The sequence below is a fragment of the Hypomesus nipponensis genome, chromosome 28, assembly GCF_054491055.1.
Source record: "Hypomesus nipponensis isolate SF chromosome 28, ASM5449105v1, whole genome shotgun sequence".
Taxonomy (NCBI): domain Eukaryota; kingdom Metazoa; phylum Chordata; class Actinopteri; order Osmeriformes; family Osmeridae; genus Hypomesus; species Hypomesus nipponensis.
This window is the reverse complement of record NC_140388.1, coordinates 13,150,345-13,171,143: the sequence shown is the minus strand read 5'-3', so window position 1 is coordinate 13,171,143 and position 20,799 is coordinate 13,150,345. Positions and strand designations below refer to the sequence as shown.

At 43.2% G+C, this 20,799-nt stretch overlaps 1 protein-coding gene and 1 long non-coding RNA gene across 2 annotated transcripts in view; one reads left to right on the top strand and one right to left on the bottom strand.

Annotated features, from left to right (window-relative positions):
- arid3c (AT rich interactive domain 3C (BRIGHT-like)) overlaps positions 1–20,799 on the bottom strand; it is a 61,998-nt gene that overhangs the window by 30,021 nt on the left and 11,178 nt on the right. The gene's annotated exons all lie outside the window — the stretch shown is intronic.
- On the top strand, positions 6,592–19,234 carry LOC146220134 (uncharacterized). The gene is made up of 3 exons (XR_014751029.1): positions 6,592–6,730; positions 7,408–7,630; positions 18,762–19,234. It is a non-coding gene; the product is annotated as an uncharacterized LOC146220134 (long non-coding RNA).

The following is a 20,799-nucleotide window of genomic DNA, read 5'->3' as shown; positions in this document are numbered from 1 at the left end:
GAATGTCCAGTAGCTACATTGAGTCAGATCGGGAGAATGTTTGTACATTTATGTTTGTCTAGTTGTCAATCTCCCTTCTTACGTATGTATTTCTTTCATATTATTTCTTAAAACAGTGAGGGAAAACATCACACAAAATGGTTTGATGAAAAACATTGTGACATTTATAGAAGAAAAAAAACGTGTCAAATTTCCATTAATCAATTTTCAGAAATGCTTAGTCGAGTCTTGGTCGACCAAAGAAAATCTTTGTCGGGGACAGCCTTATATACGTGTGTGTGTGTTTTTTGTGTGTGTGGAACAGAGGCAAAGGTGCTCTGGTTGTGTGAAGGCAGGGTTCAGTATAACTATGGTCCAGTCTCCAGGTTCCCACTACCATCCCAGTCATTAAGATTTTCCTTTCTTGTGTCCGGCCGGGTCCTGTCCTGCTGTAATTGCGTGAAATTTATCCTTGGAGCCCCAAGGCTGCACTCCTAATTATCCCCACATGAAAACAGGAATGCCCTGCACTGTCATTAAAAATAGAGTTAATACTGAGGCCTGCTTGGAGCACCAAAACAGGTGTGTTGTGTTCATTAGTGGGCACAACGTCCTTCCACTCCTTCCCCCACCCTCCTCCCGGTCTTCCTCCCCCAACACCCCTCCCCCACCCTCCTCACGGTCTTCCTCCCCCAACACCCCTCCCCCACCCTCCTCACGGTCTTCCTCCCACCCCTTCCTCACCCCCTCCTGGTCTCTCAACCTTAATATATAAATATATAACCGTAACCCTAACCGCATTAAATAAGTAAAGATTATGGCAATAAAGACTAAAAGTGCCTGTGTCCTGCTGCCCTGCAGGGCACCCCCAGGGGACAGAGTGACTGCAGACTCAGCAGGATCTCTCTCTGAACACGTTGGTCATCACAACAAAGCCACGCACGGCCGTTTGGGACGCAGTTTACGTGGAAACTGCTAGGTTTTCCGCTGACACACAGAGGTCAGGCTAAACTCACAGTAGCTTCGCCTCTAGTCAGGGGATTCCACCCTCTCTCAGGGATTGGACCCGCACAGAAATCCACCCCAACACATCCTTCTCGCAAGGGAACTATTAGGATGGAGTCCTTGTCAAGATGGATGTATTGAGGATGGAGCAGAGATGAGGGCAAGCAGATGAGGCAGTCTAAGCTAGCGTTGTCCTGGCCTGGTCCCTTCTGTGTCTTTCTGATGTCTCTGTAGTGGGCTGTACCTTCTTGAGCGCCTCACCGCTATGCCCACAAGGCGGGGCAGTGTTTATGTTCCATATCAGGACCATAGAGGAATAATGTGGCGGGATGAAAATGTCACTAATTTCACAGTACCCTCCAAGCAGAGATGGAAAAAGTACACACATCCTTCACTCAAGTAGAAGTACAGATACTCATGTTTAAAGAGACTCTGGTTAAAGTTGAAGTACTGATTACACTTTTTTGCTCACGTTAAAGTAAAGAAGTGTTACTTTTTTTTTTAACCGGTACAGATACTGTGTTTTTATTTACTTTACTACAAACGTTTATACAAAATCTCATGTTTCTGGTTAATGTACCACAAAAAAATTAGTCAAATCCTATCAACCTATCAAAGCTCATTAGACTACAGCTTCAAGTTCAACCCTACAACATGAAACACAAAATGTTTTGGCAACTTTTGACACGCAACGATCCCAAAACAGATGGGTCCTCACAACATCCCACCAACCTCTGGTTTCTAACCGTTTGAGCAACAATTTAGGCAATAATAGACTTGACTCAACACCTCCTCCCCCACCACTACCTACTTCCTAGAATCGAATACTTCATCTCAGAATGGGGCTCTGACTTTGACAAGCGTTTTATTATTTCATCCGTTCAACACTCATTCAAGAATTCTTCTCCACTGGATGTTGGAACGAGGCTGGCCTCCGCCCCACACAGGATCTAATTAATGTCCTTTTCAAATGTCTGCCTTTAAAGTCAAACGAGAAGCATGTGACAGCGGGCTAACTCTGGGGCAAGGGTCATTTAAATGGTTAAGCCACAAAGTTGACCAAATGCCATTTCATTTATGGTAATTAAATAAATGCCAAAAGAGCTGAACTGATGCAAAGAACTTTAAACAATATCATAAATTAATTCTCATTCTTTAATACTAATTTATTTCTTCACTGTATGGGGGCGGTGGGTGAGGGGATGTTGTAAAAGAGCAGTTGAAGGTTGTGAAACCAAAACAAGATCAATGTTAACATCCACCCACTCCTGAAAGCCCAACCTCCCCCATACCAAGTTTAACTTGAGTAACAACTTTACTGGTAAACCATCAGGACTTGTAACTACATAGCAGTTCCTATGTACCTATAATACTGTTACTATAGGCTTGTTACTGTAAATAGTAGTTTTATGGTAGTTAATGCAACCTTAATGTAAAATGTAAGTACACTGTTTTTGCTACAGGTATTTCTATGTAGCTACATGCTAGTTTATATAACCTTAACGTACATTCCCAGTGCCCTGTGTGATGCCAAGGCGGTTGTAAACGGCAGGCTGGTTAGAGGGAACAATACAACTGACTGATCCACGCACTGAGGATCACCGTCGTTGTCTGACCTGCCTGTAGTCTGGAAAGAGTTTACTGTGTTTAAATGGTATTCAGAAGAAGATCTAGTGCCTTTAATTCTGAGATACAGTAGATTGGGGGCTGTAAGGGCAGAAGTGTGTTGGCTTACCTGGCAGGAGAAACGACCCAGCAGGAGGGAGGCAGGGCAGGAGGGAGGCAGGGCAGGAGGGAGGCAGGGCAGGAGAGAGGCAGGGCAGGAGGGAGGCAGGGCAGGAGGGAGGCAGGGCAGGAGGGAGAAAGGAGAAAAAAAACGTCGAAATAAGAATCACAGAACAACACAAACAAATGTTTGTTTAATCTTGACTATTTTACAGGATGCTCTATTAGTTATGTGCTATGTGGAAGGCACTGTACATAATTTGACCCTCAATGTACTTGAGTAAGATTCATGAATTTAAAGTACAATAAAAACAACAACATGGACACTATTTATGGGCTCTAACAGGGTAAGATGTGTTTAAGGGAATTGACTATTAGGACAAAAGTTCAGGGGTTGGCATTTTATCTTTACTATTCTTGTGTCAGCTGTCACTTCTCCTTGGTGTCCCTTTACAGCAAGTGAGATGACACAGTTCACCACCATCGACGGCCCTCAGCAAACTGGCAGCATCTTTTATAGTTGTTTATCAAGAACAACAGTTGGAAAATAAAGAAGTGGGTTTGGTGAGTGCAAGGCTGGCAGATTAAAGAAGCCACACTGGAACCATTCATTAAACCTTTCAACCTTTTCTGTGAGTGTGACTGACAACAGCAGTTTAAGACTTCATGAATGTTCACTTGGCACCTTTAAACTCACACCAAACTCTGAGAATATAATGTCCACTAAAGCCCACATGCCTTCATCAACTTGTCTTTGCGGTTGTCTTGCTGCTGCTATGTAAAACTCCATTATTTAGTGCATTGGATCAACAAATCCGACAAGCAGTCTTTGTGTAGCAGACAGGTTGGGTAAGATTTTCAAAGGTTACGATAAAGCCCTCTAATTTAAACTCAAGCAAATAGTGGCAAACAAGCTGCTCAACCATTTGTGTAATTTCCTGAGGTTAAGTGTGCAATGCATGAGCCAACTACTCACACCATTATACACCCTTACAAGGACAAAGACTGGGCCAGAGTTTCACATTAAAATTAAGGGTAAGATTACCTTATCATTTACAAAACAGGAAATCATTTACAAGAAACCATCTGTAATTTTAACAAACCATCCAGGTCTTATGGAAACCGTACATGAAGCACTGATGAAAAGACTTGGCAGTAAAGATAATGTAAGACAGCTTGCTGAATATCGAGCACTTAGGAAGAAACCCCCAGGTGAACAAATACCTTTATCTTTAATTGATGTAAATCCCTATTATGAAAAAAATTAAATAACCCCATTAAGAGCTTGCTTGTCCTCTCCAAAAGGTCAGGTGATGACTCATTATAAAAGTGATTTTGTCACTGAAAACTCACTGATCCTGCTCCAAGGGTGCTCCTCTGAATAGTTTCACAAAAGGTCACAAATGTTGAACTCCTGCGTGTGGTGTGTCGTTGTCACCTGAGGATGAACACAGTTCCAGTATGCCACAGGCCTCTGGCAAGCCCTCCGCCTACACCCTCTACAACACATTCCTTAATGCTTGGGAGACGGTGTTTGGCTATCAAAGCAAGTCAAAGATCACATTATGTGACTTTTCTGGAACCTTAAATGTACATTGTGAAATCTCACTGATACAACAGTGAGATGCCTACTACTTCTTCACAATCCAATAAAATAGCTATTACCTATTTGCTTACTGATGTTTAGCCTGGTGTATGAGAAAGGCATGGTACTACTTCATTTACTTATTGAAATACAGTCCTTTTCAACGTGACGTCATATTTAGTGTATCGTTCACTTTTTAAAGAATGAAGAATTAGAAGACTAATAGTTACACTGATCCGCTGTGTCCTCCAACTCCCATCACAGGCAACTATCAGCCGTCTCCAGTGTGCTTAAGGATCACCAACCATCGAGAACCCTTCAACAGAGGCCTCTATACCTCTTGATTGTTGATGATTAAAATGTAACTCAGAAGCGAGAGACCCTGGTAGTTACTCATTGTAGCATAACCTCATTGACTCTGTCTGATAGAGCAACATCAAAGGTCTGCTAATGCTGTACATATTTGTTCATGAGGGTCCCCTTCTAACCCATGGACACCAAATGGAACAAAAAAAACAACCTCAACTGCAGACGAGAGTCTGTCCCTGCCCGGGATCCTTTATCCAGTCCAAATCCTCCTCTTGTATTCTGTCAATTGGCTGGAATGTTAAATATACAGGGGGCTGTCATTGGGCGCCTATAACTCACAAAGGGCCTAACCTTTTTTCTTTTTTTTTCTTCTTCCTTTTAATGACCCAAAGTTTTCCATGATATAGAAGTGCTCAAGTGCCTGCATAGCTTTGTACGAGCACAGTCCCCCTCTCCGGCTCACAGCTATTACTGGTGTAATGGTTAACCATTCCATCCGAGAGGTGGTTTAATGTAAAGTGATAAAGGCATTCATTTCTGTGCTCTAATAGATGTCTGTGGACTACTGCACCCAGAATGCACCCTTGACTGACTTCATACTGAAATCTGTCTGCACATACTGTCATAGCCGACTCAATGTCACCCTGACTCAGATTCAAACATTAACTTGAGTTTTAATGATAGAGACACTGAGGGGATTGAGACAGTGCCAGGCCAGTGGTCTGGATTGGTTAAAGCGTAGCCATGGCCAGGGTTTGGTTAGATAGGTCAAAGGGTCGGCCATCTGGACCGTAGTAAACAGGGCCTGAATTTAATCACCTCGCATAGCAACCAAGTGTTCCTGAATGGCAAATGTAAGGCACCGTTTGTTTATTAGTTGGTTAATGCAAACTGTTTGGAATGGAGTCTGATTTGTGGCTGTGATCGGTCCCCCTCTCCCATTTCCTCTGGCTTTGTGTAAAATTCTGTTAATTCCATTAAGTGTTTACAAGTCAGGTTAAGACCAAACTGATCACTGAAGAAATCTTTCAACCACATGATGGCAGATGGAGTAAGCTCATGCAAGGGGGAGTGGGTGGGGTGTGAACGTGTTTGTTGATGCAACACAGTCATTCAGCCTCCCAGACCAATGACCGTTTGGTTCAAGTGTGTTTTTTAATGTCAGCCATGTACTAGTGTTGTTGTATAAGTTAATTGAGTAGGTGTGTAGCATGTGCTCACCTATACAGAAGACTAAGAAACATCCCCTCCCCTTTTAAAATAGCAATAATAGAACATGATGTTCTTTCACCTGTTCTATTTTACATATGTGATAAGACAGAAATCCTTTCTTGGCACAGAATCAAACTACCAGGGAAGCAATGTTTGTCATGGCCTGTTACATAACATCACATATTACATAACGTTGTGAAAGTCAAGGTAATCACAAGGAAAGGGAAGAGAGGGAGGGAGAGAGAGAGAAAAATTTAAGTGAAGAGAGAGACAGAGAGGTAGAGAAGGATAGGCAGAGAGAGGTAGATACAGAGACAGAGAGAGACGAAGAGAGACAGAGAGAGGAATAGAAGGAGAGACAGAGAGAGAGGAATAGAGAGAGAGACAGAGCGAGGGAGAGACAGATGGAGGGAGAGATGGAGAGAGTGAGAGACAGAGAGGTAGAGAAGGATAGGCAGAGAGAGGTAGAGACAGAGAAAGACAGAGAGAGACGAAGAGAGACAGAGACAGAGAGAAGAATAGAGAGAGAGAGAGAGCGAGGGAGAGACAGATGGAGGGAGAGGGAGAGAGAGGTAGAGAAAGTTGGGGTGAAAAACCTCTCAGACTTGGCAAGACTTTGATGTGTGTGTGTGTGTGAGCGCGTGTGTGTCAGAGTGTGGGAGTGCGTGTGTGTCAGAGTGTGTAAACAGCGGTAGAAGTGCTTGGTCCAGTTGGCTGTTTCCCAGGCCTTCACACTGGGGGAACATCACTGAGTCAACACATGGCCAAGACACAGCCAGACCTTAACACCACACTTCAGTTCCCCATGATAAACACTCAGGCATCTACATACTGCAGCAGCTCCTACAGCAGCTCCTATACATCTGGTGAACACGGTCTGCCACACCAGATTCCCCAACAAGACAATTCCAAAAAGTGAGCAAAAATAACTTTACAATTCAATACACCAAAACACATTTGAGAAAGTATAGTGCAATAAATATACATGTATTATTGTAAATTATGTGTTTGGTTGCATTGTGATTACAAGTAAGTTGTGACAGTTGTATTTTTATTGCACATCATTGTGTATTTGAGGTACAAATTATCATAGCGAGGAAATGAAATTGCTATGATATTCTGAGGGCAGATACAAAGCACAACCACCAGATTCAGATTATAAATTCTGCTCTTTCTCCTGGTATGCAAGTGTTTTGCTAATGTACTGTACACAAAAGGTATATTTTGACAATATATCTTCTATATACCATATACAATGGCCACAACATAATGAAAACACTCCACAGTCTGATCAAACAACACACATTACCGACACTTCAAGTCTACAAACAATATATTACCAGCTGTATATATGAGGGGGTATATACAGGCACTCGTGTTTGCCTCTTAAACACTCTTGAGCAAGAAATATTTTCCAAACACATGGTGCGGTTACATAATAATTATAACACCCAATTAAAATAGTATATAATGAGACAGGGTTAGAGCGACACTAACTAGAGGCAGCTTGTGCAGAGTCCAGGGTTGGTGGACGAACGTTCAGCACATTGCGCACATTGCTCTGAAACTGTTTACCACTTCTGTTTATACAGGAATACCCAGAACAAACAAATCCCTTATTAGAGCCCAGATGATATCTTCTGCAGGCCCTGGAACCCAGTCAAAAGGCCTCTGTAAAAGCCAGAATGCCAGTCCCCTTACTCTGCTCCCTGTCTGGGACTGGGCCATACTCACTGCTCCCTGTCTGGGACTGGGACGTATTCACTTCCAGTGGGTGTGGAGTGCTGGGAATGCTACTGTGGACATCTGCAGAAGGTAGATTACCCCCCCTTCCACAACAACACCCCCCCCCCCCTTTTCCAGATTGTTTCAGTTGGGGAAGTTAGTTCTTGCATCTTGTCTATGTTCTATCTTACTTTGTAGCAACAACAAAAAATATATAACAACCACCAATACAAATCACTTACATTCTAAATAAATCCTACACATGAAGCTTATTAATTAACCAGGGCAAAGCAATAACACCAAACTGTTTCCTCAACTAATCTTTCTGCTAATCATACAATGGTATCACTGACTATGTCCTAGTCCAGTAATATATCTTTGGACACAGATTATGTCGATTAGTGTTTATAGAATGTTTAACATGATCCAGAACTTGCTCCAAAGGTTGAGTAAAACAAATGGACTTTCATACCGTCCTCATTTTGTCCAGTAAGACAAATAACAAATGTTTGTATTTTATGAACGTTGTTAAATCTTTTAAAGCAAGATACAGGAGGACAAATTAAAAACTGATTCTCTCAACAGTAAATACTTTATCTTAATTCAGTAGATACAAACATATCTTCAAATCTTCTTTTTTTTTTACTAAACAGGTTGAAATAGTCTTTTGCCAGCAGACATGACTGTGTAGGCATTGAATTGTGAGTGGTCGGAGTGGTCTTAAAGCTTGAGCAGAAAACATTGAACAGTTATCCAGCCTGTCAATCACTTCCACATGCGTAGACGTTTATTGACTTAATTGACAAGAATCATCTTTAACCCTTTGTGATGGAATCTCCCCAGATATTTCTTTCTGGGAACATGCAGAAGCAGGGGAACATTCTAAGTCTCAGATAAGGACTTAAGTCTGAAGGGTGGAAGGAGAAAGAGAAGTGCTTTACCAGTCACGTCTGGCATGGCCTTCACTGGCCTAATAGAGTTCCTCAAAGCTACAGGACAGCAGAGCCATAAAATATGGGTGGTGTGTCCTGGAGTCTGGGGCCTTCTCAGACCAGTGCCTCCACCACAACCCCCACTGTCAACATCACCACCAGTAACCACACCTACCAATTGAGACAAGCAAACACACCCTTCTGAGCGCGCTCATATCCCCCGTCTGGGGTATGAGGTGCACTGACTTGCCCCGCATGCCTGGCTGCCCCTCAATGGTGACTTGAGACAATGATAACAGACAAGTCAACAAGCAGGCTTCCAATCACCCGGGCTTTTAATACAGATGCTGCCCTCCATTTTGGCTCTATCAAAGCGTCATGTAGTGGATGGTTTGGGTTCCTAACAGGGGTTTTGTAAAATGGACGGTGGATTTGATCACTCTCATAATGGTTAAAGTTAAATGTTTGTGCTGGTTAATGAATTAGTGGAAATGTGGAAGTCACAGGCTAATAGGACAGAAACACCTCAAGTACAACTGAGCCTGATTTTCCAGATATCAAGTTAAAGCATTATTAAAATGAAGATACACATTTATATTGTTTAGGTAGAAAATATTTTAAGTATGTAAAACCATACTTTTGAAAAAGTAATTGCAAGCAGTAGGACCCACATGAAAATGTTTCAGTTCTATTTAACAACCCTGTTAAAGTTTGTGAACAGGACTCCACAAATGTGGAACTCTTTCCCTCATCCTCACACCTTTTTGCAACGGCTCCCAAAGTTGACAAAACGTGTCTGAACACGTCTCCCCTACGTCACATTAAAGCACATTAAGGCATTTGGATGGAAGCAGCCCCTTCACAACTGAAGCAAACATCCACCTCCCCTCCCAAGATGGAGGCCAGATAATGAGGGGCCTGCTCTTTGATGCTCCACAAATGAGGCCAGACCTGAGAGGGACGCGTCTTTATAAAATGTTGAGGGGGTGTCTAAGAGCCCAGGGGGATGAGCAGGCAGTAAACAGATGGTTTAGAACAGTCTTGTCTTTCGAACAGTCTTGTCTTTCGAACAGTCTTGTCTTTCGAACAGTCTTGTCTTTCGAACAGTCTTGTCTTTCGAACAGTCTTGTCTTTCGAACAGTCTTGTCTTTCGAACAGTCTTGTCTTTCGAACAGTCTTGTCTTTCGAACAGTCTTGTCTTTCGAACAGTCTTGTCTTTCGAACAGTCTTGTCTTTCGAACAGTCTTGTCTTTCGAACAGTCTTGTCTTTCGAACAGTCTTGTCTTTCGAACAGTCTTGTCTTTCGAACAGTCTTGTCTTTCGAACAGTCTTGTCTTTCGAACAGTCTTGTCTCTGACAAAGACGACAGCCAGCGTGTTTGGTTACAGAAGTCCGCACACGAACGATTTGAAATGTTTGTGAGGTTTTGTGTGGACTCTACTGCTAGCTCTGTCAAACACAGGAGAGTGACTGCTGGCGACAAAATTGACACTTATATCAAATTCTCTGGGATTGTATAAATATTTAAACTCTCTGAAAATGTCCTTGAGTTCCTCTCTTTGTGTTATTTTTTAGGCAGTAACCGTCAATCGCAATACTGTGCATTAAACAGAGCTCACTCGAATAAAAATCTCTATCTTCGAAAGAGTGAGCCTCTGCTAAATAAATGAGTGGAGAGGTTTAAAGCCGTATTCCGGTCGTGGAGAATGCCTGCATTTACAGCTTAGGGAATGGTCCCTCAGGCAGGACGGGGGGTGGAGAGGCCCAGCAGACCAAAGGAAATCCCTTTGTTTGAAAATGTAAATGCAATTAGTGGCTTAAATAAATTCTATGACTATGGAGGCCAAGAGCAATCGGCAAATTGCCTGTGGAGGATGAGTGAGGTTTCATTTATCACTACACACTGGGGTACAATATACATGCATATGGGTACACAGTGTTTGGGTAGGTGAGGGGAAAGCAAGCAACATGAAAAATCATGAAAAAGGACATGTACACCAACAGGTATAAAATGTTTAGGCATCACATAAGTACAACCTCACAGTTTCTCCATAAGAAAGCTTATGGTTCTGTGATCAAAAACATACAGACAAGGACATGTCCTTCTTGTATAGAATAACATACATTCAGTTCTGTTCCAATTTCGAAAAAATGGAATTCCCTCCTTGCCTCCCTCCAGAAAGTTTTACGTTACAAAAAGGAAGTCGAAAGAAGGAATTTTAACCCTCCACAGTCCCATAAACCTGTCTCCTTGTGTCTGTGGTCCCTAGCCCTATTAAGGCCTCTTAATAAACCATGTGTGAAGGTCCAGTAAATGTTTACTTTCATAATAAATAAATAAAAGTGCTTAGGTCACTCTTCCTTCTCACCAACACTTTTGGGAAATACAAACATAGTGGCCACATTTACTTCTAATTAAACAACTGCCAATTAGGAGCTGAACACTTTAGATTTGTCAGATTAAAACGCTTACGAATTCTGTAGTGTTTCCATGTCTTGTGGTTATTTCGATTATCTGCAAAGAATTGTGGGATTCAGAGTTTATTTGCTAAAAACCCATCCCCCCCCCTTCTGATGTACTCTGTTACCACGACAGCGTTCCCTGACCCTTGACACACCGTCTCCCCAATCATGATATTACTGGAAGGTGTAAAGACAGAAAGTCAATGGGAGATTTGTTCAATTTAACCCCTCTGACCCTCCCTGGGTTACCCTCCAATCTGGCAGCAGGACCCTCCCCTTGCCCCAACTGGTCCAGCCAAGCAGAGGCAGGAAGTTAGAGGCAGGAAGTTAGAGGCAGGAAGTTAGAGGCAGGAAGTTAGAGGCAGGAAGTTAGAGGCAGGAAGTTAGAGGCAGGAAGTCTGAGGCAGGAAGTCTGAGGCAGGAAGTCTGAGGCAGTAAACCTGAGGCAGGAAGTCCGAGGCAGGAAGTTAGAGGCAGAGGCAGGAAGTCAGAGGAGGAATTCAGAAGCAGGAAGTCAGAGGAGACCGTATGGAGCACTCCCTACCCAGTGAACCACCAGGGTGGCGCCACCCTCCTTCATCTCAACAGAGAGGAGAGGCAGACAGACTGAAAGAACTTTTTCAGTTTATACAGAACTTCTAGTAACCAGGAAGAATAGAGGAAAAGATATGTGGAATTCCCTCCAAAAATGTCCCCACGTGGAGCGTAATACAGGGATGTCCTCCACCGGAGGAGAGGCAGCGTGTGTGTACATGTTCCTCCAGAACCAGACGTCACCTCCTCCTCTCTCTGCCCCAGTGAGAACAACAGGCCCTGTGCCAACGGGAGCACAGTATCAGCTGTGCGTTTGGCTCGCACACGTGGGTGAAAACATGCTCTTCTCTCACACACACACACACTCACTGAACGTGCACATGGGGATCTACGCACATGTGTGCCTTCCCCCACACACACACACACTCACACACACACACACACACACACACTCACACACACTGTACGCACACACACTCTCAAACAGGGAACAGTGTTCTTCTTGATGAAAAGTGAGTAATCTGTCTTGTCTGGCCTAGGTTGTGGATCTTTGTTAAAGCCAGCTGGACCCCGGCCAAGACAAGCTCTGGCAGGTCGGTCAGCAGGCTCCAAGTGAAAGAGCGCTACGCGGAGGGTCAAAGAGAGTGTGGCGTGACTCAGCCCGTGGCAGACACACAGACAGGGTTAGGAATGTACGTTTAGGGGATGTGGGGGGGTGGGGGGGGGTCCATCTTGCCATCACAGCTTCCCCAGACTTCTAATCTTTTACCCCAGTGAGACTGTGGATCGACCTCATACCCCTGGAAACCCTCCGAGGTGACAAATTGTGGGAAAAAAGCACATATTGGATGGGATTTGACCTAGTAGAGTCCTGGGAAATTATCACACTTACAGTATGTGCACACACACACACAGACAGAATTATCCTCCACTCGTATGTCCAGAAACACTGAGGATTACTGGTTACATGAATGTACACAGCACGAAGACAGATAGAGGCAGGACAGAGGGGAAAACGTGATCCAAAAAGCAAAGATTTGACTCCTGCTCTCACAGTTTTGTTTGCAGAAGTTCAACACACAATTCTAATCTAAATGGAGTTCTAACTGCATTGACAAAGTACATGCTATAAGCTTACAAAAATCATAGTTACTTACAAGTATTATTCTTTGACATTTGACAAGTTGTGAAATACATTCACTTATCAATACATTTAGGCTGAGCAATGGACAAATCTTAAACTTTTTCGGAAGCCTCTTGTGGTTGTAAAACAGTTTTAGAGTTCATTCTGAGCGGGCTGTTTCAGAGGTGAAAGCATGTGGCAGCAGTGTGTGTAAACCAGCTCCAAAGAGACGAGACATTAGCATACTCGACATAGCTCTGGCCGTATCTGGGCTGGGGTGGGGGGGAATGTTTGACAATGTGTAGCTACTCGTCATGGAAAATCCCCACAACAACGTATAATACATGTTCTTTTAGAATCCACCCAATTGTTTGACATGGACTGGTTTTGTTTGGTTCAGTCTCGACACGAGGTACAATGGCTTATCTCAACAAGATTTAACAATGGTTAAACACATGAGACACTGAATAAAAATGCCTTCACATTGTAAATGTGCTCTTAGTGTTCGGTCATGCGTTGACATAATTGTATATCCTGTTCTTCATTGTGTATTTAAACGGCTTGTCCCTAAGACGCCATAAAATTAGTGTATTTGGCTATAAAACATCTTAAGCAAATAGATAATGCAAATGACCAGGAGACAACTCAAGGTAGAGCTTACAACCTGCAACAGATGCTTCCTACGCTCCAGGACCCCCCCTGAGAGACATTGCATACTTCCTAAGACACGGCCCACAGTGGACTCCTATCTACCGTTCCAAACTCTCACTGCCCAGCCCACCACAAGACCTGGCCAGACCCACCCAGCAGCAAGCACAGGAGGACGAGACCCACAGAAGACAGTGTCTCAGCCCACAAACAAACCAGAAGAGTGAAAGGGAGGGATCTCTCTCCACCCCCGACAGGAGGATGTGGACTGAGTCAGCGCAGGAGACAGGAGAGGGGCCTCATTAACCTCCCCAGCTGGGCCTGGAGCTTCACAGAGTCAACAAGCCGACCCTCAGCGCACTCGCCTTTCATGGGGCCTGACAGGCAGACTCCAAATGGCGGCCATTCCCATGATACCTTTGTTTTTATAGAGTAGCCAACAAATATCAGCACACACACACCCCAATATCAGCACACACACACCCCAATATCAGCACACACACACCCCAATATCAGCACACACACACCCCAGTGCTCCATGGAGGTTAGACCCTGTTAACAGTCAGCCAGTTTGTGTTCATGCTGCTGGTTTGGGTTTTTATGAATTGTGTGTCAATTTAAATACATTACATAATGGTGAAACAGTTACATATAGGGTATACATAGATATATAAGGTGGATGACAGTACAGTGACTGAAAGTGTGTTTAAGATTTAGTTATGTGTGCTGTAAACTGCACATTGACAACAACAAAAATCTCTGGTAAAAATGAAAACATTTGCTTATGTGTTATCATGGTTTTCTAATACAAGTTATAATCCTATATCAAACACTTTTAACGTTGCTAGGAGAGAAACTCAAGTTTAATTTTAATCAAATATAGTTTGAACGTGTCTTAACAGTAACACCATGAAATAACCAGAACCAAAACTGTTTGAGCATATGTCTTATTTCAGTCCCTCCATCTACCAATCCAGCACCAGCACTTCTACAGCTTGGTTACTCTGCCGACATAGATTTGAATTAGATTACCATAACCTAATTTATATAATAGATGGATGTGAATCAGGCCATAAATCAAGTGACATATGGAACAGGGCCTAAATGGCAGGAAATCACTGACCTGGGCCATTTGTTTGGAGACACATTCTCTGTGTCGCAGACGCAACAATTAAACCCAAAACTAAATCACATTAATGTAGGGGGGAGTGTGAGCACATCATACATGAAAACACATAAAAAATCCAACCCCTATACGAGACATATTGTAGAGGTGTATATATATACACATTTTTTTATTTTATTCTAAAGGGCCCCAATGTATGGTATGTAACTGGTGGAGGACCAGAGAGGGGGAGGGGGGAGTAACTGGTCAGAAGGGGGAGGGTCATTTATGACTCACTGCCACATCATCACAGAAGGATGGGATTTCCAGACAGGCTCCCAGCAGACAGGGCAAGCCAGCATTGTGTAGCAGATGGAGAAGAAATAACCACAAGTATGGCTCTACTTCCAAAATGATATGGAACCCATACATACAGCATATCTGTACGTTTAGTTATCAGTTCTTATCAAAAGTAGAACCAAACATCTTTCAACTCTAATGTTATGAAATGTGTTTCTCTGTTTTATCTGTTGGTGACTCAATAGGAGGCATAATCTAAGTGCTTACCACAAGTAACAGAATATGCTCAAACCAAACATGCAAACCCACAGCTTTTCCACACTGTCCATTTCAATGTGATACTGTGCATGCTAGAAGATCTCAACGGTGGTTTTGAGTAACTGTTACTCAAGTGGTTACAGTACTTTTAGCATGCACTAAATAAGAATCACAACTCAAGTTGACACTCACTTTGTACATTAAAATACACCCCCTGAGTGTTTAAAAAGAGTTGAACTGAGTGGGGATTGTGATTTCCAGAAACCACAGATTGTTGTGGGTACCATATCTTCTGAAGAGAAGTCTCCTTTAAGTGTCTTCAGACAGGAGAAAAGCACTATGGCTGCTCCAGTCACTCTCACTAACACAGCTGCTTCCAGATTTCCTCCCTTTGCAAACATGTCAGACACGTATCCAACAACAACATTGCATGTATGCACACAAGACTGCTGCGTTCCTGGCTGCACTTCAGCGCTCCTGTATGAAGTCATAGATCAGCTGCATTTTCAACATCTTTAAGCGTGGATCTGTCAGGGCTTGCTTGTTTCAACCTGCTTTCAACCCTGTTGTTTGGCTTCGGATGAAACCGTCTGGATGCACTAAGAGAACACCCACTTAGCAGTGTTGACCCTAGACCTAGAAAACGTAAAATACCTCATACTTTTATGAAGAAACAGTAGTGACCTGGGTCTGAATCTGGCCTGGGCCCTTTGCTGCACGTCTTCCTTTCCTGGCACACTTCACTTAAAAACTGTCCAATAAAGCATGAAAAATGCAACCAAAAAATATCTTTGCATCAAGTTACATCAAGCTTTGCGTTTAGGAACGTGATTAAAGAAGGTGATTGATACAGTAATGTCCACTACAATACCATGACAAATCAAACTGAAATTCTTAGTGCCTCAAATAAAAGGAAAGATATTTGCTCATCAACGGCTCAAACCATTGAATTATTGAACAGGAAAACTGTCGTATCGCTGTCTCAAGGTGAGGCCATCCACCAGAGCAACAGCAGTGTCAGTGTGGACTAGGATTAGCACAGCACCCCAACGCTGCGGGCAAGCTGATAAGCTGCCATCAGCATATGGACAACAGCTAGGTCTAGTATCAAACCACACCACAAGACGCCTCAGCTCTTATCCTTACTTGCCTCTAATTTCCTAACATAGGGGTACTTAATGGAGTCATCCACACTCATGTTCAGGACACTACGGGATTGTGGGGGGGTGGAAATGCAAGCCACCATCCCTGCATAGTAATCCGGAGACCTCATATGATCACTAATCTAATCTGCTGTTTTAACGCCTTGATCCCCCAGTGATCTCTGACCAAGTACGGAAGCCAGGATGTGTCGGCACCACGCTATTGGGCAGGGGCCGTAAGTAGGTCAAAGGTGGCTGGCTTGTGCTCATGCCAAACAGAAACAAAGTGTCAGCAAACCTATGTTAGATTTCACAGAAGTGGGCGTGGATCAAACAGGATCACATTACATACGACCACATTCTTAAAGCTGCAGTGTGCCGTTTAAAGAGATTGTGTGTGTGTGTGTATATATATATATATATAGGGGGGAGACTTAACAGAAAATGTGTTGTAAAACGTATTGTTAGAATGAGGAATGGCCACCACATTTTTGGAGGCTGCAAGAGTTGCTTACAACTTTTAAAAACTTACAGTCAGAAACAAACATCTTTATCCAAAGACCATGTACATTTTAGCCTGTAGAGTACTTCCTGTACAATTAATTCATTTTGTATAATTATAAATGTTTCAGGATTCTTGAATTGAAAACCTTTCAATATATCAGCAAAATCTTTAGAAAAAAGATCTAGCTTCCTTGCTTTGAGTTCAGTACTTTGCAGAAGCTGATACACCTTAGTTTTGAGGTGTTCACCAGCTTTGCTCACCTTAATGTGGGCGTGTCTCTTATCTTCCCTACAGATTCTATGAAATTCAAACAGGAAACTGAGGGATGATCTGCAATCTTTAGCAAGCCTTTCATCTGATGTTCGATGGGGTTCAAGTTTAGGTTTCAGCCGAGCCACACAAGTACGTTCACAAACGTGTTCTCCAGCCTTGCTTGCGTTGTTTTGGCTGTGTGCTCTGAGTTATTTGTGAAAGGTGAATCTTCGCCCCTGTCGGAGGGGGAGAGCAGGGTTCCTTTGAGGATCTCTGTATGTGGTTCCATTCATCATCCCTCACGGCTGGCCAGGTGTTCTCTGGACTGAGCTCCTGCCGTTTGAACCAGCCAGTTACATTTCTACAATTTTTAGCCCTTATTTACATTCTTACATGTTATTCATAGAGTTCCAGCAAGCGTAGGTTTGTTTTCAAATGTGGGTGGGACAAAGTTTTTTAACAACTAAGAATGTGGCTGTTATATATGATTTTCGTAATACACAGTGTGTGTGGGGGGAGGGACACACAGATTTGCAGTTTTCAGAAAGTGACCTAACCCCGTTTCAGATCCTCAGTGCTGATTGGCCGGCCGCAGCACACTGTGATCTCACAGGGATCTCACAGGGATTCAGGAGGGGTTTCTGTCAGGCCACTATCGTTCTGATTGATGCAGAGAAGGATGTCTTTCTGGAAGCTTCTCTCATATGCTTGGATGCAGAGAAGGTTGTCCTTCTGGAAGCCTCTGTCATCTGCAGAGCAGAAGTGTAGCTTTGTATTGAATTATTGTTTGTCTCTCAGACCAAGGTTCCTCTTCCCTGGTTACTGAGTTTGTCAGAACGGCTCTATGGAGAGAGGATGTGTGTCGGTCTGAACTTCACAATGATGGAGACCATTATCCTCCTATTTCATACGCTTAAGAAATGTTTTATAATCTTGCATAGATCTGTGCATCAACACAAGTCTTTCCTTGAGGTCAACAAAGATCGTTTCAGACTTTGTTCCCTAAGCTTGGTTTTTGCTATGGCTGTCTTTCTAAATCATGTCCAGTTAGTTAACACGTGAATTCTGATACGGAAACATCCCTTTATCATTTAGCTGGTGGGAACAAGGCTCAGTCTCACCTCCAGCTCCTGTTTGAGGCCATGTTGCTGACTCCCTCACAAATGATATAGGCCTCTTCTGGCTTCTTTCCAAAGAGGTCAATATTGATTTTTCATCCCACCATGTGAGTGAGTCTAAATCCCCCTTCCCCTCAGCACAACATTCTATATTGAGACATTTGTCAGAGCCGTTGATGGGCCATGGATGAAATTGGTAAAGAAAACATATCCATTACCTTGTCAAAGTTGTATTTAACATCATTACTTCTTATTCAAGGGGATAAGGGGATAATTCCATCCACTGATGGGAGATTGGCTTCATCTAAGAGGCACAATAAATGATGATTGTCCAGATCTAGTTCAGCCTTAAGATGTAAAGGGGACAGACAGAGAAGAGTAAATCAAGTGTGGTTGTGTTGCATCTGGGAAAAAAACATGAACAAGTAACATTTTGTTCCAGATTCCCTCTCTGATGTGGTTCAAATCAGGATAGTTATTTCCCGAAGGTGCCCCCTGAGTTGCTCATACATTAAACCTTCTCACAGTAGAAAACCTCCCTTTATTTGTGCAGTGTGTTTTCCAAGCATTCTCACAGTGAAAAAGAAAGAAAGGAAATCCTACAGTTTCCTTTTTACCACCACGGGATCCATATAGCGCATTAGGAGTTAGATCTCATTTGTGTTGATTTCCACTACACTTCTAAGTACATTTACTCATCGCTACACCGACGGACAAGGGAAGAGCGCTGAGCTTTGAGAGGATTTCTATTTATTACAGTTGAAATGAACACGGATATGAGTTTTAATGATCTTAATCAACCAGGGTCCTCCCTGTCTCCCCCCTCTCTCTCTTCAAACAGACAGTACTTGTATGTAGGTGTTCGCAGCATGTCCAGACAAAGGAGCTGGGCCCACTGAAGGCAGACAATTTCCGTCTGCAAATAAGGTTTGGAATTCCAGTGGGATCTTGTCATAAACAAAAGGACATACTGATGCATCATATCATGTGCAGGAAGGCTGTGGTGTTCACAGGGATGGATCGCTATCCAATGGAATAAAAAACCCAAAAAGGAGGCAGGAAATGCCTTGAGCAACACCGGGGGAAGTTGGTATTGTGTTGGTATTGTGTTGGTATTGTGTTGGTATTGTGCTAAAGCAACACAAAGCCCTGCTGTTTGGTGAGGAAGGCTGACCTTCCTGGGATGTTCTTTTAGAATCCTTTCTGAAGATCTGAAAAAGGTTTTAGTCCTTTTGCTACGTTTCAGATTGATGCATTAGTGACCTCTCCATGGAATATGATTGATTCTATCTCTAAAGGTGAACAGGGTTGACAAATACAATAAAACAATTGAACTTTTCCAATTATTGGCTACTATGTTTGTGTGTACCAACAGACATATTGTGGTGCTATTTTTTCCTTCAGCCCACATGAACCAAAGTATTATTTGAAATCATTGCTCTATGAAGGTCAGTGACCACCATTGTTGTGATAGTTGGAATATAATGACACAGGAAATGTCTTAGCTTCTTATTCCGACATTTCTATCAGAGTTGTGTGACATCCATCTACTGTACTTGTCACAGAAAGTGAGATATTTGAAGTGGATAATCCTGTGGAGTGCACAATTGTGATCTATCCCTTCTATAATTGATGGCAATGCAGGAACTTAAACCTACCACAGAAGAAGAAATGTCCAACTTGTTTTCTAATCTAGAGAGGAAATGCTATAGGCCTATACAATGCCTGATCGCTCTTACTATCAGAAGTATAGGGCCGCCCTGGTGGCTCACTGCAGAAGTGTAGACTGAGGCTTTGTCACAGCAGGGTTTGAATCTGGCCTGGGCACTTTGCTGCATGTCTTCCTCTCTCTCTCTCCCTGCCTTTCCTGTCACACTAAACTTCAATACTATCCAGTACAGCATAACAAATATGGCAGTGAAAACGTGTGCTGGGAGTGTGTGTCTTGTGGAGCGAGGCCACCGTGATGCACTCCTAATCTCTCTCAATCTCCCCATCTTGAGAACAGTATAGATAAATTACCAAGCAATTCCATCACTGTCAGTCAGCATATGAGTCATTTTTTTGTCTCCAACCTCATGATTCCTGTATGTGCTGATCTACTGATCAGACTTTTTTTCAAGAGTTGATAGAAGTCGTCAGACCAGTCTGAGGGGGAACAAGGCCCTTCTCAAACACTCTTGTGGATCACGCTGACGTGATAACAAGATAGATGTAGCAAAGCATGATGCCTCGGACTGTCTTAGTTTGATCACTCGTGTGTGTGTGTGTGTGTGTGTGCCTGAAGGGGGTCGCAAAATAATCACGTTCAACTATGAGCGAAAACAAATCCAACACGTTAGAGCATTGAATCATGACAAGGTATAATAATCTATGTTGCCTGTTTGTGTGTATGCCTACCATAAAATAAAATTAAAACTTGCCATCGAGCCATACAACCAAACAATGACAACACCAGCTGCAAAAAAAAAGAAAAAAAGTGAACTTATGGTGTTTTCATTTGGAATACCTCGTATTTCCCATCTGACTGTATAAGTCATCCTGACTGTCGTGGGAGGACAGAGGGTACACAGGAAGTGCTAAGTCAAAGACCTCGCTCTGGAAACCAACACACCACTGTTTTACCTATTCATTACCAGGATGCTCATCCACAAGCAGATCCTCACATGTAAGGCAGCTAAGGGGTAGGGGTGGAGGGGTAGGGGTTAGAGGGGTGGAGGGGTAGGGGTTAGAGGGGTAGGGGTGGAGGGGTAGGGGTTAGAGGGGTGGAGGGGTAGGGGTTAGAGGGGTGGAGGGGTAGGGGTTAGAGGGGTAGGGGTTAGAGGGGTGGAGGGGTAGGGGTTAGAGGGGTAGGGGTGGAGGGGTAGGGGTTAGAGGGG